Genomic DNA, 14,631 nt, shown 5'->3' with positions numbered 1-14,631 from the left:
ATTATGTCACTTTCTATAACAAGTCATTCTCTGTACCAAATAATGACACAGAGACTTCTTATTAATTATGAAAGCTGGGCTTGTTTCTATTTAGCTCTTATAACAAATTAACCTATTTATATTAATCTACATTTTGCCTCATAGCTTTTTACCTCTCCTTCATTTTGTACCTCCTGTTTCTTCTCCATGTCCTCTGGCATCTCTCCTGTGCCTAGATTCACCTCCTCTCCTTCTCTCTCTGCCCAGAAGTCCTGCCTAACCCCTTCCTGCCTAGCTATTGGCCATTTACCTTTTTATTAAACCATTCAGAAGGTGCCCTAACAAAGAAAATCTCTACAGTGTACAAAAAAATTATTCTGGCCGGGCGGTGGTGGTGGTGGTGCACGCCTTTAATCCCAGCACTCAGGAGGCAGAGACAGGTGGATCTCTGAGTTTGAGACCAACCTGGTCTACAGATCAAGTTCCAGGACAGTCAGGCCTACATAGAGAAACCCTCTCTTGGGGGAAAAAAATGTAAGAATTTAGTTGGGCAGTGGTGGTGAGCACCTTTAATCCCTGCACTTGGGAGGCAGAGGCAGACAGATCTCTGAGTTTGAGGCCAGCCTTTGGTCTACTGTGTTCTAGGACACTAACAATAGTAACACAGAGGAAGTCTGTCTCAAAAAAAAAAAAATACCAGAAAAAGCAACCCCCCCAAAAAAGTAATAATTCAGAATTCTTCAGTTTTTTTTTTTCCTTAAGATTTAGTTCAGATTTTATTTCACCGCACATATGAGAAAATAATCAGCATGGCAAAGCCACTGGTTTCCCAAGAAGGTGTGGTGGGTTGAATGAGAATGACTCCCATAGGCTCACATGTTTGAATACTTGGTCCTCAGTTGGTGGAACTGTTTGGGAAGGATCAGGAGGTGTGGCCTTGTTGGAGGAGGCGTGTCACTGGAGTGGGCTTTGAGGTTCCAGAAGGCTCTTGCCATTTGCTATTCCCAGCCTCTCTGTCTGCTCTGCCTTCTGGTCGTCTTAAGATGTGAGCTCTCAGCTTCTGCTTCAGTGCCAGGCCTGTCTGATGCGTGTTTTCCACCACGATGATCATGGACTCTAAACCCTCTGAAACAGTAAGCCCCAAATTAAAGATTTTTCTTTTATAAGTTGTCTTGGTCATGGTGTCTTATCAGAGCAATAGGAAAGTAACTCAAGCCGGGTGTGGGTGTGGTGACTCACACACCTTTAATAACAGCACTGGGAAGATCTACACAGTGAGTGCCAAGACAGCCAGAGCTCAATAATGAGACCTTGTCTCAAAAAACAAACAAAAACTGAAAGAAAGAAAAGGAAACTAGGCGTAATCCTTGTCCTCAGTCATTTTAGATACTTCCCATTTTTTAATATTTATACACACATATGTACTTTTATTATATACACTCTATCCTCCCTTAGTCCAAAATAATTAAAGCACAAGTGTCTCCTTGACCTTGGGCAAAGACTTCTCATTTATCCTGGCCCCCCAACAGGGACACACACACACACACACACACACACACACACACACACACACACAGTAGAGCTCCCCCCCCATCTTGACCCTTCAAGATAAACTGAATAGAAAACAAATCCCTAATGACTGAAGGGTTAATTAGCCATAGAAAACTGTTAATAGAGGGCAATTAAGGTTAGAAGAACAGTCACCATCAATGGCGACCGTTTATTGGTTGGAGTTGAGTCTGTGGCCATTCCTTTTATCTTGTAAAGAGATTACCGGGGCAGTATGTATTTAGGTCAGGGTTAGTTTGTTACAACAGGCTCTGTGGTCTACATCTGTAAAAATGTTTCTCTTTCAAACAGGACACCAAGAGCTCACTAATAGCTACTTGTTGCTGAGGGAAAATATACTAAGTGAAAGTTTGTTTCAAAGGAAACACTTGAAATGTTTTCTCACTAATAATACAAGTTGGTCTCTTAGGACCAAAACTGTTCTGCTCGCCTTTTCAGTTACCTGAATGGTTTCTGAAAGTCTCTTTCAACTGACTCGGGTAAATAAAATAAATCTCTGACCTCTGTCTTCTTTCCTTCCTTCCTTGCCACTCCCTCCCTGCCGCTCTCTGTCTCCTTTTGGCGTTGTTGGGGGTGGAACACAGAACCTCACGCATACTGAGCAAGTGCTCTGCCATGGAGCAGACATATCCCTAGCCCAAGATGAGTTTTCTAAAATGTCATGAGATCAATAGCTCTTCTGTAAGAACACATAAAAATGAACAGCTTATATCTCCTAAAACTAAAACCAATGCATCTGTGACTGTGATAAATATTCACTACAGTTAGACTTATCACCAATGGATCCTTTTAGGTAGGAGATACTGATTAAATATAGCATTTATGAATTATTATTTACACCTTAATTTTAGGTAGGTCCAGTTCACTGCATCTATTCTTTTTAAAAAGTTGTATGACTATTGTGTGTGAGAGCCTGTGTGTGCATGGAGACATGTAGAGAACAACTTTGTGGAGTTGATTCTGTCTTGTACCTTTACATGGGTTCCAGGGACTGGAACAGCAAGCACCTTTACAAAGTGAGCCATTTCATGCCCAACATATATGTTCTTAATTGAAATACCCTGTGGTCCTTGTTATTCCTAGAATTTTTTTTTGGGGGGGTGGCATTTAAGACAGGGTTTCTCTGTGTAGCCCTGACTGTCCTGGAACTTCTTTGTAAACCAGGTTATCCTCGAACTCACAGAGATCTGCCTGTCTCTGCCTCCCAAGTGCTGGGATTAAAGGTGTGTGCCCACTCCCCCCGTCCCCCCCACCCCACCCCCCCCCGCCACACACATCGATATTTACAGAAATCTTACAATGAACAGACTTCTAAAGTGAAATGCAAAGCTGAGTATCAAGAAACTGTGTCTGATTTTGCACTAAAGGAGGTACTTTGGGAAGGTCATTGACCATGTGGGAAAATGGCCACAGAACAAGTTGGGTTGCAGGAAAAGAATCAGATCAAAGGTGGAAGACCAGAGTAACTGGACAATGTTAGCCAAATCCATCTTCTGACTTTGGGTATAATTAACTACAAAAGATTTCCATTACTAAAATACTCTTCATGGTATCCTCTACCCCTGGCAAGTCTTTGATTCTAAGACACACAGATGAAGCACACACATATAATATAACAGTGTACAAAATGTCCCCAACTTAGGAACTGGCTCAACTCCAAAAGGTCAATTGCTCTGGAATACAGACTCTATTTTCCCACAGAGACCATGGTACAAAGGGTGCATTTCCAGATTGGTCTGCACAACCTATCTGAGCCTTAGTGGGAGCTATAGGAAAGTATCTATAGCAGTGTGGACTTCAATTACCGGTCTTTGAAACATCAATGGAAAACATTCCCCAAGAATTCTAATTTGGCACAGCAGAAAACACCTCTCAGGGGTACTATGCAGCAATCTTTTTGTACACTGTGAATATTTGTTGCTTTCACTGGTTTAATAAAAGGATAAATGGCCACGAATAGTTAGTTTATGTGGGACTTGTAGACAAAAAGAGAGCATGGGGATGAAGAAGGGCAGAGTCGCCAGCCAGATGTAGAGCAGGCAGGAGATGAACATGCCAGGCTGAAAAAAGGTACAGCCACGTGCTAGAGCATAGATTTTAAAAAAATGGGTTAATGAGTTAGTAACAAGCCTAAGCTATTGGCTGAGCATTAATAAGAAGTCTCTGTGTGGTTATTTGGGGAGCTGATGATTCCAACAAAAAACTCCACCTACACAGGGGTTTTTACTGCCCTGAGTAATAAGCATGAAGGAAATTCTCTTCTATCAGATGGTCCTGGCCCAAAGCTTGGCCTCATAGACTGGAAAGGCAGGGTGGGCTCAGTGTAGCCATGGTGTCTGGGGGTTTGGTTGCTAAGAAGAAGTTGGCCTCTTAACCAAAGGATAGGGATGGAAGGACAAAAGGAAAACAGGAAGTGGACAGATTGTGCTAGGAACTTTAAAAAAAGACACAATTACTTTTAACTAGAAGTTGAGATCTATAAAAGTTGATCTTGTTGACGTAATCCTGAAGTTGGAACCTGCATCTGGACCTTGCTGTTTCTACTCCTCTCTGTCACTCCCAGATTTTTACTTGAGAGATACCATGCTATGCAAGAAAGTCCTCTTTTCTGCCTCTCTCCTTCCTACTCTGACATCTTAGAACCTGGCATCCCCTGCCGACCCACATTCTTTATTTTATTTTTGAGGGCAAACCATAACAGCGATGACCACACTTTCCTGTTGTGTCCCCAAGTGTTAAACAGTGCCAGCAGCTCAGAGGATGACATCTCGCTTGCTCACAAGAGGTTGCTCTCCCGCTGCAAGCTTACACAGACCACCTAGAGAATGCGATGAGCCACCTCAAACTCAGCAACCTCAAACTCTAGGACCTAGGTCAGACCTCATAGCGATGCTCTGTGTCCCTGTACCTATATCCTAGATAATAGCTTTTTTTTTTTTTTTTCAGAAACCCCTATGACTGGCAATGCCACGTGCTGTTGTTTTGCCATTTAAACAAGGCCTCCTGCAGTTCAAACTGTCCTTAAACTTTGCTAAACAGCCAAGGACGGTGGTGAACTTCTAGCCTCTAGCCTCTACCTTTGGAGTACTAGGATTGCAGGCATGCACCACCACGCCCAGTTTTATGGAGTGCTGGGAACTGTAAGGGGTGAGCACACCCCAGGGACACAGGCTGAGAAAGTAAGCTGAGAATGCTTACAGTAGCTATGGGCAGGAAGGCTAAGAGGCTTTAACTAGCCTCTAACTGCCTAGGGCTAGGTAGGTAGCAGCTCTGGAGTCTGCAGGGAGAAGAGAAGTGTAGGGCTAGGGCAGTGGATGCGGACAGCTGTGTTGGTAGGCTGAGGCTCACATCGGGAAGGAAGCAGGCAATTTGGGTGGTAGAGGGAGTCTTCTAGGAAGTGAACCATGGACAGTGATTCCTAGCTCCTACTAGGGCAAGGACAGGGAGCCTCCTGCCATTTCATGTAGCGCCCTGGTAAGATCAACATTATATTCCTGTAAAACAAACAAACAAACAAACAAAAAAACCCAAACCTTTATCTTGTGATGGGATGTGCCTTTAGTCACAGGCAGAGGCAGGAGGATCTCTGTGAGTTCCAGGACAGCTTGGTCTAAAGAGTGAGTTCCAGGACAGCCAGGGCTATTACACAGAGAAACCTGTCTTGGGGAAAAAAAGGAAGGAAAGAGAGGGGGAGAGAGAGAAAAAAAAGAGAGAGGAAGGAAGGAAAGAAGGAAGGAAGGAAGGGAGAGAGGGAGGGAGGGAGGGAGGGAGGGAGGGAGGGAGGGAGGGAGGAAGGAAGGAAGGAAGGAAGGAAGGAAGGAAGGAAGGAAGGAAGAGAGAAACCTTTATCTTATTCAAGTACAGCATGACTGTTTCTGGAGGTGTGGGCTGGTTCCTAAGCTTTTTTAGAGTTCCAATGAATTTTAAAGAGGTCAGGAGGTCAGAGAGGTCATGTAAAGCCTTCAGAACACCAATGCTGGAAAAGGATTTGACGGGGGTTTTAAAGCATTGGGAAATTTACATCAGTGGCTTGCAGTCCAAGTGGCTGGTGTGTTGTCATAGAATCACTTTGGGGAGCCAGCTATTGGTGGTCCACATCTGTAACCCCAGCATTTGGGAGGCAGAATCAGGTGGATCTTGGGTTCAAGGCCAGCAGGCCTACGATGTGGGTTCAAAGCCAGACTGCAAAGTGAGACCCTGTCTCAACACAAAGAGTTACTCAGGGAACGTTTTCCTAAATAGTGTTATATTTTGAAACATTGCCCCTGGAAATCCCCTCGCAACACTATCCACTCCCTCCCCCACTTTTCACTGATGGAGATCTCAAAAACCAAACAAAAGGAAACACAGCAGAACTTGTTAAAGAGATTCATTCTGGTCCGGAGATGGAGACGGAGATGGAGAAGGGAGGATTCTTTACAGCCCCAGGTGAAGTTTACAGAGGAATGGGGAGGTTGGAGCCCCCCGAGCAGACTGTGCTGTATACGATGGGAAAATTAAGAAGGCCAGCCTGGAGGACCTGGAATGTGAGGCAGGAGAGTGGAAACTCCATGCTATTTGACACAAGAAATGATCTGTGCTTCGTTCATTTAATATGTCGTTATTGGGTATCTCCGCTGTGCTGCGGATAAAGCCGAGCCCCGGTCCTTCCCTTCATCGGGCTTCTGTGCTGGCAGGAGAGGGAGAATATCAATTCATCCTCTTCGGCACTCGCACTGTCCCAACCTGCTTTTCCTCCCCCATCCTCCAACTCCCACTTCACCAGACGAGCACGATTGCACCACTCACCAGTTTACATCCTTCAGCCGTTGCACTTTGTCCTCAGGATAACATCTAAACACCTAGCTGGGTGTACCAGGCCTTGCCCAATCCAAGGTGTGTCTTGTGCCTTTTCTGCATCTTCGTCCTCCCTGATCCGGCCCCACCCTCTGTTCCTTACCCCTGCCAAACCCACAGTTTTATGCTTCATGCTTCCGTGGTACTTTGTACCTATTGCCACTTCTTTCCCCATAATTCCTAATAAAAAGTGAATGAGACAGTAGGTGTGGGAGTCCGGGCCAGGAGCTTTGGAGCCATGTGACCTCCAACCAAATCCCAGAGCTGTCCCTTAACAACTGGGCCAGATGATGAGCAGAGAAACAACCTACGGTGCTTCCCTTTGCCGGAATGCTCTGTTTATTATTAAGGTTATTTCCCTATCAGGTTTCACGGAATATTAGTCATCATGCCCACCTCTCAGGGTTATATGTGAAGACTGAATCCTTTCCAACCTGGACATATTAAGCCCTAAAGGAATGTCTGTACATTTCATGTTATCTCCCTGAGTCCAAATTTAAGGAAAAATGAGATCTCTCGGTCTCGCTTGGTCTCGGTCTCTCTCTTGTGCGCGTATGTGTGTGTGTGTGTGTGTGTGTGCGTGTGTGTGTGTGTGTGTGTGTGTATCTTTCTCTTTCTCTCTGTCCCTCCTTTTTTTAAAAAAAAAAAATTCCAAGCCGGGCGTTGGTGGCACACGCCTTTAATCCCAGCACTCGGGAGGCAGAGGCAGGCAGATCTCTGTGAGTTCGAGGCCAGCCTGGGCTACCAAGTGAGCTCCAGGAAAGGCACAAAGCTACACAGAGAAACCCTGTCTCGAAAAACCAAAAAAAAAAAAAAAAAATCCCTTACCTTAGACAGGCATGGTGGTACATGCCTGCAATCTTAGCACTGGGGAGGCTGAGGTAGGAGAAGTGTGAGTTTGGGGCTAGCCTAGGCTACATAGTGAGACTCTATCTTAAACAAACAAAATTCATTTTCTTTTGATAGTACGCACTTGAATGTTTATTGAATGGAGGCATAGATGAATTTTCTTTTCTTCTTTCTTTCTTTCTTTCTTTCTTTCTTTCTTTCTTTCTTTCTTTCTTTCTTTCTTTCTTTCTTTCTTTCTTTCTTTTTTTTTTGAGACAGGGTTTTTTTGTGTAGCTTTGGAGCCTGTCCTGGAACTTACTGGGTAGACCAGGCTGGCCTTGAACTCACAGAGATCTGCCTGCCTCTGTCTCCCAAGTGCTGGGGTTAAAGGTGTGCACCACCACCACCTGGCATAAATTTCTATTGAAGACTTTATTTTCCTGTTTAGCTGTTACTTTATTCTTTTATTTCAACATCTGGACAAACAATAAATATGTCCAAATTTTGTAAACTGTTTCTTTTCATCTACATTATCCCCCCGCCCTACCCCCTGTAGTCCTGGAACTAGCTCTGTAGACCAGGCTGGCCTCTAACTCACGAGATCTGACTGCCTCTGCTTCTCTAGTGCTGGGATTAAAGATGTGCACCACTACCACCCAGCTCTACATTATTTCATTAGAATAACTGTTATTGTGTGTGTTTGCATTGCTGAGGTAGGGTCTTTTTAGGCCAGACTGACCTGGAATTCTTGATTCTCCTGCCTTTCAAATGTTGGGATTATCGGCATGACCTAGCATACATGGCTAGGAATCATTATTTAACAACAGAATTAATTTCATAGCTCCTTTGGACATATTCATAGATTGCTCCCCAGGAAACTTCACCCAATGACAACTTCCATGCTCAACTCTAGGAAGCTACCTGTAAAATGGTGGGTTTTTTTTTTTTTTGTGTGTGTGTAGCTGAATACTTCACAACCATGAAAGTATTATTGGCATTTTAACCATTTCTATTTCTTTTTTGCTAATATATATATATATATATATATATATATATATATATGTTGACAGGCTGACAGCATGTTAATTTCCTATTTTAATGAGCTTTACTGTACTTTTAACTTATGAACTTCTTGTTCACTTCTGATTACTTAAGGAAGATAACTGGGTATTGACTATTCATGTTTAAATCTATATATTTGTGTCAGTTTCCATATTTTGGACAGTGTGTTATTTTTCTTAATACTGCCACAGAATGTCTAATAAAAACAATTAAAGAAGGAAGGTTGCTTTTTGCTCACAGTTCAGGGTGCAGCCCACCATGATAGAGAAGCCACAATGGCGGGACCTTGAGGCCACTGTTCACATCACATCTGCAATCAGGATACAGAGGGAGATGACTACTGGTGCTCAATTTTTTTTTCTCCTTTTTGTTCAGCCCAGGGCCTGGTTCATGGGATAGTACCATCTTCATTTAGGGTAGGTCTTCCTCTCTTAATTGACTTAATCTAGATAACCTCCCCCAGGAATGCCCAGAGGCCTGTCTCCTAGGTGACTGTAGGATCTGTCAAGTTGACAATCAATGTTAACCATCACAGATGGGAAGCTCCTATTGTTTATGCTTAGCATATATAATTTCCTTCACTCTGTTTTCCTTATATATGTACTGGTTGTTTTCATCCATCTGTTTTGACCCCACGAACTTAGTGAAATAGTGAAATGTTCAAAGTTGAAGGGATTTTAATGTCAGGACCCTCATTTACTTGTTTACTTTTAGCGGTGCTGGGGATTGAACCCAGAGTCCTAGGCATACTTTTTACCTTTGAGCTACATCCCCAGCCCTTTTTTGGCTTGCTTGTTTTGTTTTGTTTGTTTTGATACGGGAATTCATTATGCAGGTCCGGTTGGCCTTGAACTCACAGTATAGTCTAGGCTAGCCTGCTACTGGCAGCCTAGGTTAGCCTGTCCCCTGTCTCTGCTCCTCCTCTGTGATGGGATCACAGGTATGCACCACCATAGTTGGCTTCTTATTCTATGTATAGATGAGACAATCAGGAGTCTGAGAAAATGCCACAAAATCTTCACTTTTAATAGTAGTTAGAAGCAAAATTTCTCTCATGCCTGTGTAGTCAGAAGGTTTCTCTGGTCCAGCCAAGCCCTCACAGTTCTGTGGCTCAGTTACAAAATAATCACTCAGAAGCTTATATTAATTATAACTGCTTGGCTGCTCAGGCTTATTACTGACTAGCTCTTACACTTAAATTAACCCATAATTCTTATTTATGTTTAGTCACGTGGCTTGATACCTTTTCTCAGTTCTGCCTTGTCATCTTGCTTCTTCTGTGTCTGTTTAGTGGCTCCTGACTCTGCCCTTCCTCTTCCTGTCTCTCTGCTGTATTTCCCGCCTGGCAATAACCTGACTCTCCATAGGCCAGAGCAGCTTCTTTATTAACCAGTCATAGCAACACATATTCACAGAGTACAGAAAGACATCCCACAGCATACCTGGATTGAGTGGAATGTTTTTTTAGCCTTTTGCTTTTAGGAATCTTGAATTTCCTGTATAGAATAGAATTTGTCGGAGTCACAAAAATGTATAATGTGTTTGGTCAGAAAATGAGGGGGAAAAACTCACATGCTTAATATTCTGCAGACCAAAAATTCTCTCTCTCTCTCTCTCTCTCTCTCTCTCTCTCTCTCTCTCTCTCTCGACTGGGTGGGTGGGAGGTCTTATCTGTACTCCTCAGAAGTCTCTTCTGGTGGGGGTTGGTGAGATGGCTCAGTTGCAAAGTGTGACCTGCACCAGCATAAGGTCTTGAGTTGGGGGTCTCCATCACCCACATGAAAATGTAGGCACAGTGGCATGTATCCAGTGCTGGGCTAAAGGGCCAGAGGTGGATGGAGCCCTTGGAGCTCATTGGCCGGCCAGCCTAACCAAATGGGTGAGCTTCAGATTCAGTGACAGAGCCTGTCCCAAAACTGCAGTGGAGAGCCACTGAAGAAGATAGCTGAGTCCAACCTTTGGCCTTCACACCCATGTGCACACATGAACTTGTGTACTACATGTACACATGCAAGCGCTTACGTGAACACATACATATATCACACACAAGTATACATATACACAATTTTTTTAAGTCTCTTTTAGGGTTGGGCATGTAGCTCAGTCACAGAGTACTTGCCTAGCATGTACAAGGCCCTGGATTCTAGCTCCGGCACTACACACATGTGTGCACATCCATGTGCACAGACACATCCTTCTACACAGCTGTGCTTTTGCTCCAAGATAATTTATAATGTGGACTATCTCCAAATTTGTCATAAGAACAAAATATTCGTAATAAATGCCCAATGCTTAGGAATGAAGTTAATTTATGGTATTCCCAAATAGTAGTTACCATGAGTTCATTAAATGTCATGTTCTAGGAGAATGTTTAATGACATAGTTACACATACATTAACACTATAAAGTGAGAAAAGCAGACTATGGTTAAAGACCCAAAGAAATGGAGTTATACATCACATTCAGTACAACTGGGAAACACAGGATCAAGAAGTCCATCTATATTGGGTGTGGTGGTGTGCTCCTTTAATTCCAGCACTTGGGAGGCAGAGGCAGGTGGATCTCTGTGAGTTTGAAGCCAGCCTGGTCTATATAAGGAGTTCTAGCATAGCACTTGGGAGGTGGAGACAGGAAAATCATGAAGATCATTCTCTCCTGCATAGTAAATTGGGAGCCATCCTGGACTATGGCACTATGGGAGATGTTCTTTTTTTTTTTTTTTGGTTTTTCGAGACAGGGTTTCTCTGCGTAGCTTTGCGCCTTTCCTGGAGCTCAGTTGGTAGCCCAGGCTGGCCTCGAACTCACAGAGATCCGCCTGGCTCTGCCTCCCGAGTGCTGGGATTAAAGGTGTGCGCCACCACCGCCTGGCAGGGAGATGTTCTTTTAAAAACAAAACAAAGATAAATAAACAAAAGAAAAATCTACCTTCTCAAAATTTATCTACAGATTTAATATACTTCTTTTAAATATATTTTGGAGTTTAATTACTTTTTAAAGGGTTTATCATATTTTAATTATGTGTATGTGTGTGCATCTCCATGTGGCTTTGTATATGTATGAGGGGCAGGTTCATTTGCAGTCCAGAAGAGATTGTCAGATGTCCTAGAGCTGGAGTGACTGGTGGATGTGAGCTGCCTAATATGGGTGCTGGGAACCGAACTTGGGTCCTTGACAAGAGTAGTATGTGCTCTTAACCACTGAGCCACCTCTCCAGCCTTGATTCAATATCCATCTAATGAAACTTCTTCTTCTTCTTCTTTTTTTTTTTTTTAAAGATTTATTTATTTATTATTTATTTTATATATAGCATGTATGACTACAGGTCAGAAGAGGACACCAGATCTCATTACAGATGGTTATGAGCCACCATGTGGTTGCTGGGAATTGAACTCAGGACCTCTGGAAGAGCAGTCAGTGCTTTTAACCTCTGAGCCATCTCTCCAGCCCCCTAATGAAACTTCTTGTTGTTTGAAAGGTGGTCAAAACTGACAAGTTGACACTGAAATGTATGAGAAAATGTAAAAGATCTAAAATACACAAGACAATCTTGAAGAGAAAGATCAAAGCCAGCAGATTATACTCTCAGGTTAAAGGAGTTAATACAAGATGACGAGAGCGTGATATTGGCACGGGAATAGACAAATTGGTAGGAGAGAGTTTAGAGTCTAGATACAGTATCACACATACATACACAATGGAGGAAAAGCTGGATGGTCATGTGTGGTACAGAATAGCAAACCTAGGGTCTCATACATGTTAAGCAAGTACTCCACTACTGAGCTATATTCCCAGTCCTGGAGAGTCTTTTAAATCAACAATTCTGTCTTGGAGATTTTAGACATATGTATCTTTTACTTATTTTTATTTTATGTTCATTGGTGTTTTGCCTGCGTGTATGTCTGTATGAGGTTGTCAGATCCCTTGAAACTGGAGTTACAGACAGCTGTGAGCTGCCGTGTGGGTGCTGGGAATTGAACCCGGGTCCTCTGGAAGAGAAGGCAGTGCTCTTAACCGCTGAGCCATCTCTCCAGTCCCTTGTATTCCTTTCTTTCTCCCTTCCTTCCTTCCTTCCTTCCTTCCTTCCTTCCTTCCTTCCTTCCTTCCTTCCTTCCTTCCTTCCTTCCTTCCTTCCTTCCTTCCTCCCTCCCTCCCTCCCTCCCTCCCTCCCTCCCTCCCTCCCCCCTCCCTCCCTCCCTCCCTCTCTCCTTTCTTCTTTCCCTTCCTCCTTCCTTCCTTCTGTCTTTTGAGAGAAGTTCTCACTCTGTAGCCAAGGCTGTCCTCGAACCCCCCCCCCACGAAGATTCTCCAGCCTAGCCTCCCACGTGCTAGGATGAACAACAAGCATGAGCCAGCACTCCTGGCCTCAATCAGTGATGTTCTCACATGATCTCATCTTCTTACAAAAAGAGCTCTGAGCTCTGCTTCACAGCCTATAAAAACTCACTTGAAGTGGATTAGGGTCCTAAATGACAAAAGCATAGCTTGTGGTTAATAAATCAGAGAATATATTCATAATATATATATATATAATATATATATGGGGGACATCAAAGATTTTAAACATTGAAAAACATACTAACCATGAGAGGAAAGACTGATAAGTAGGATTTCATTAAAAATAAGAGCCTTTTATTATTTTATTTATTTATTTATTTATTTATTTATTTATTTATTTATTTATTTATTTATTTATTTATTTATTGGGACAGGGTCTCTCTATATAGCCCTGGCTGCCCTGGAACTCACTCTATAGACCAGGCTGACCTCAAACACACAGAGATCCGCCTACTTCAGCCTCCCAAGTGCGAGGATTAAAGGCATGTGCCACCATGCCCGGCTTTTCTTTATTTTTTTAAATTAAAATATAATTATATTGTTTTCCCCTCCCTTTCCCTCCCTTCAACCCCTCCCACATACCCTGCCTTGCTCTGTCTTAAATTCATGGCTTCTTTCTCTTTAATTGTTATATATATTATAGTATAAATTATATTAGTATACAAATATACAACCTGCTGAATCTGTATAATGTTACATATATATATATATGATTTCAGGATATATATATGTATATATGTATATATATATATGATTTCAGGATATATATATGATTTCAGGTCTGGCCACTTGGTATTGGATAACCACGTGGAGAGCTCCTCCTGTATATATATATATATATATACATATATATATATACACATACATACACACATATATACATACACACATATACATCTCACAACTCAATTCCTAAAATAAGTGAGAAAATAAAAGACGGACAGAGATTTCATAGAAGATTCTAAATATTTATCAAGTATCTAAGAAGGTACACAACGCACATTAGGGGATGTACTGAAAACCACAATGTGGCTAGTATTAAAGACAGATACTATCAAGTGTTCGGGAAGATACAGACCCACTAGAACTCTGCACATTGACGGTGAGAATGTAAAATGGTATGGCTACTTCAGAATATCGGTGTGACTTTGAAAGCCACGTGTGAACCTATCCTGTGGCTTAGCAGTTCTAGCTCTACAATGTATTAAGAAGAAATAAGTGCATATAACCACTAGAAGACATGCCCTAAAATGTTCACTTTCAAGTTGACTTGTAATAACCCCCAAATTGGAAACAAGCAAAGTGCTACACAGCAAGAGTCGATAAACAAAACCACAGCAAGTGAGTAAGGTCGACTTCTACACAGTAAAACCAAACCCTATCTACACGTAACAACACAGAAGAATGTCACACAGATGTAAAAAATGATAAGTTGCATTGTGTCGTTTGTATGAAGTGTAAAAACAGGTGCACACTTGTAATCTCAGCACTTGGGAGGCAGAGGCAGGAAGATCAAGAGTTCAAGGTTACCCTCAGCTACCTAGGAGTTTATGGTTAGAACAGCCCACAAGAGACCCTGTCTCAAAGCACCCAAACAGACCAATGATCCTTAAATGAAACAAAAATCATAAAACTAATGGAAAGTGTTAGAAGTCAGACAAGGATTTGTCTCTGGGGCACACTGCGTAAGAAGGGGCAAGTGAGAACTTGGTGTAATGCTGGGTGCTTTATGTTGATATGAGTGGTAATTAAGCAAGCATATACTTACTGCTTACATAAAAGTACGTTATGAATAGTGTGTTGCATGTATAATACCTCAATAAACAGTATTATAGGGCATTTTGGTTTTCTTCTTTATGCTTTATTTTTTTATATGTGACCTTTCTCCTCATTCTCTTGAATTATATATATATATATATATATATATATATATATATATATATATAATTTTTTTTGAGACAGGGTTTTTCTGTGTAACAGTCCTGGCTGCCCTGGATCTCACTTTGTAGACCAGGCTGGCCT

This window comes from Peromyscus maniculatus, chromosome 22 (genome assembly GCF_049852395.1).
Source record: "Peromyscus maniculatus bairdii isolate BWxNUB_F1_BW_parent chromosome 22, HU_Pman_BW_mat_3.1, whole genome shotgun sequence".
NCBI classification, from domain to species: Eukaryota; Metazoa; Chordata; class Mammalia; order Rodentia; family Cricetidae; genus Peromyscus; species Peromyscus maniculatus.
The sequence above is the reverse complement of the archived record's forward strand: the minus strand, read 5'-3'. Positions refer to the sequence as shown.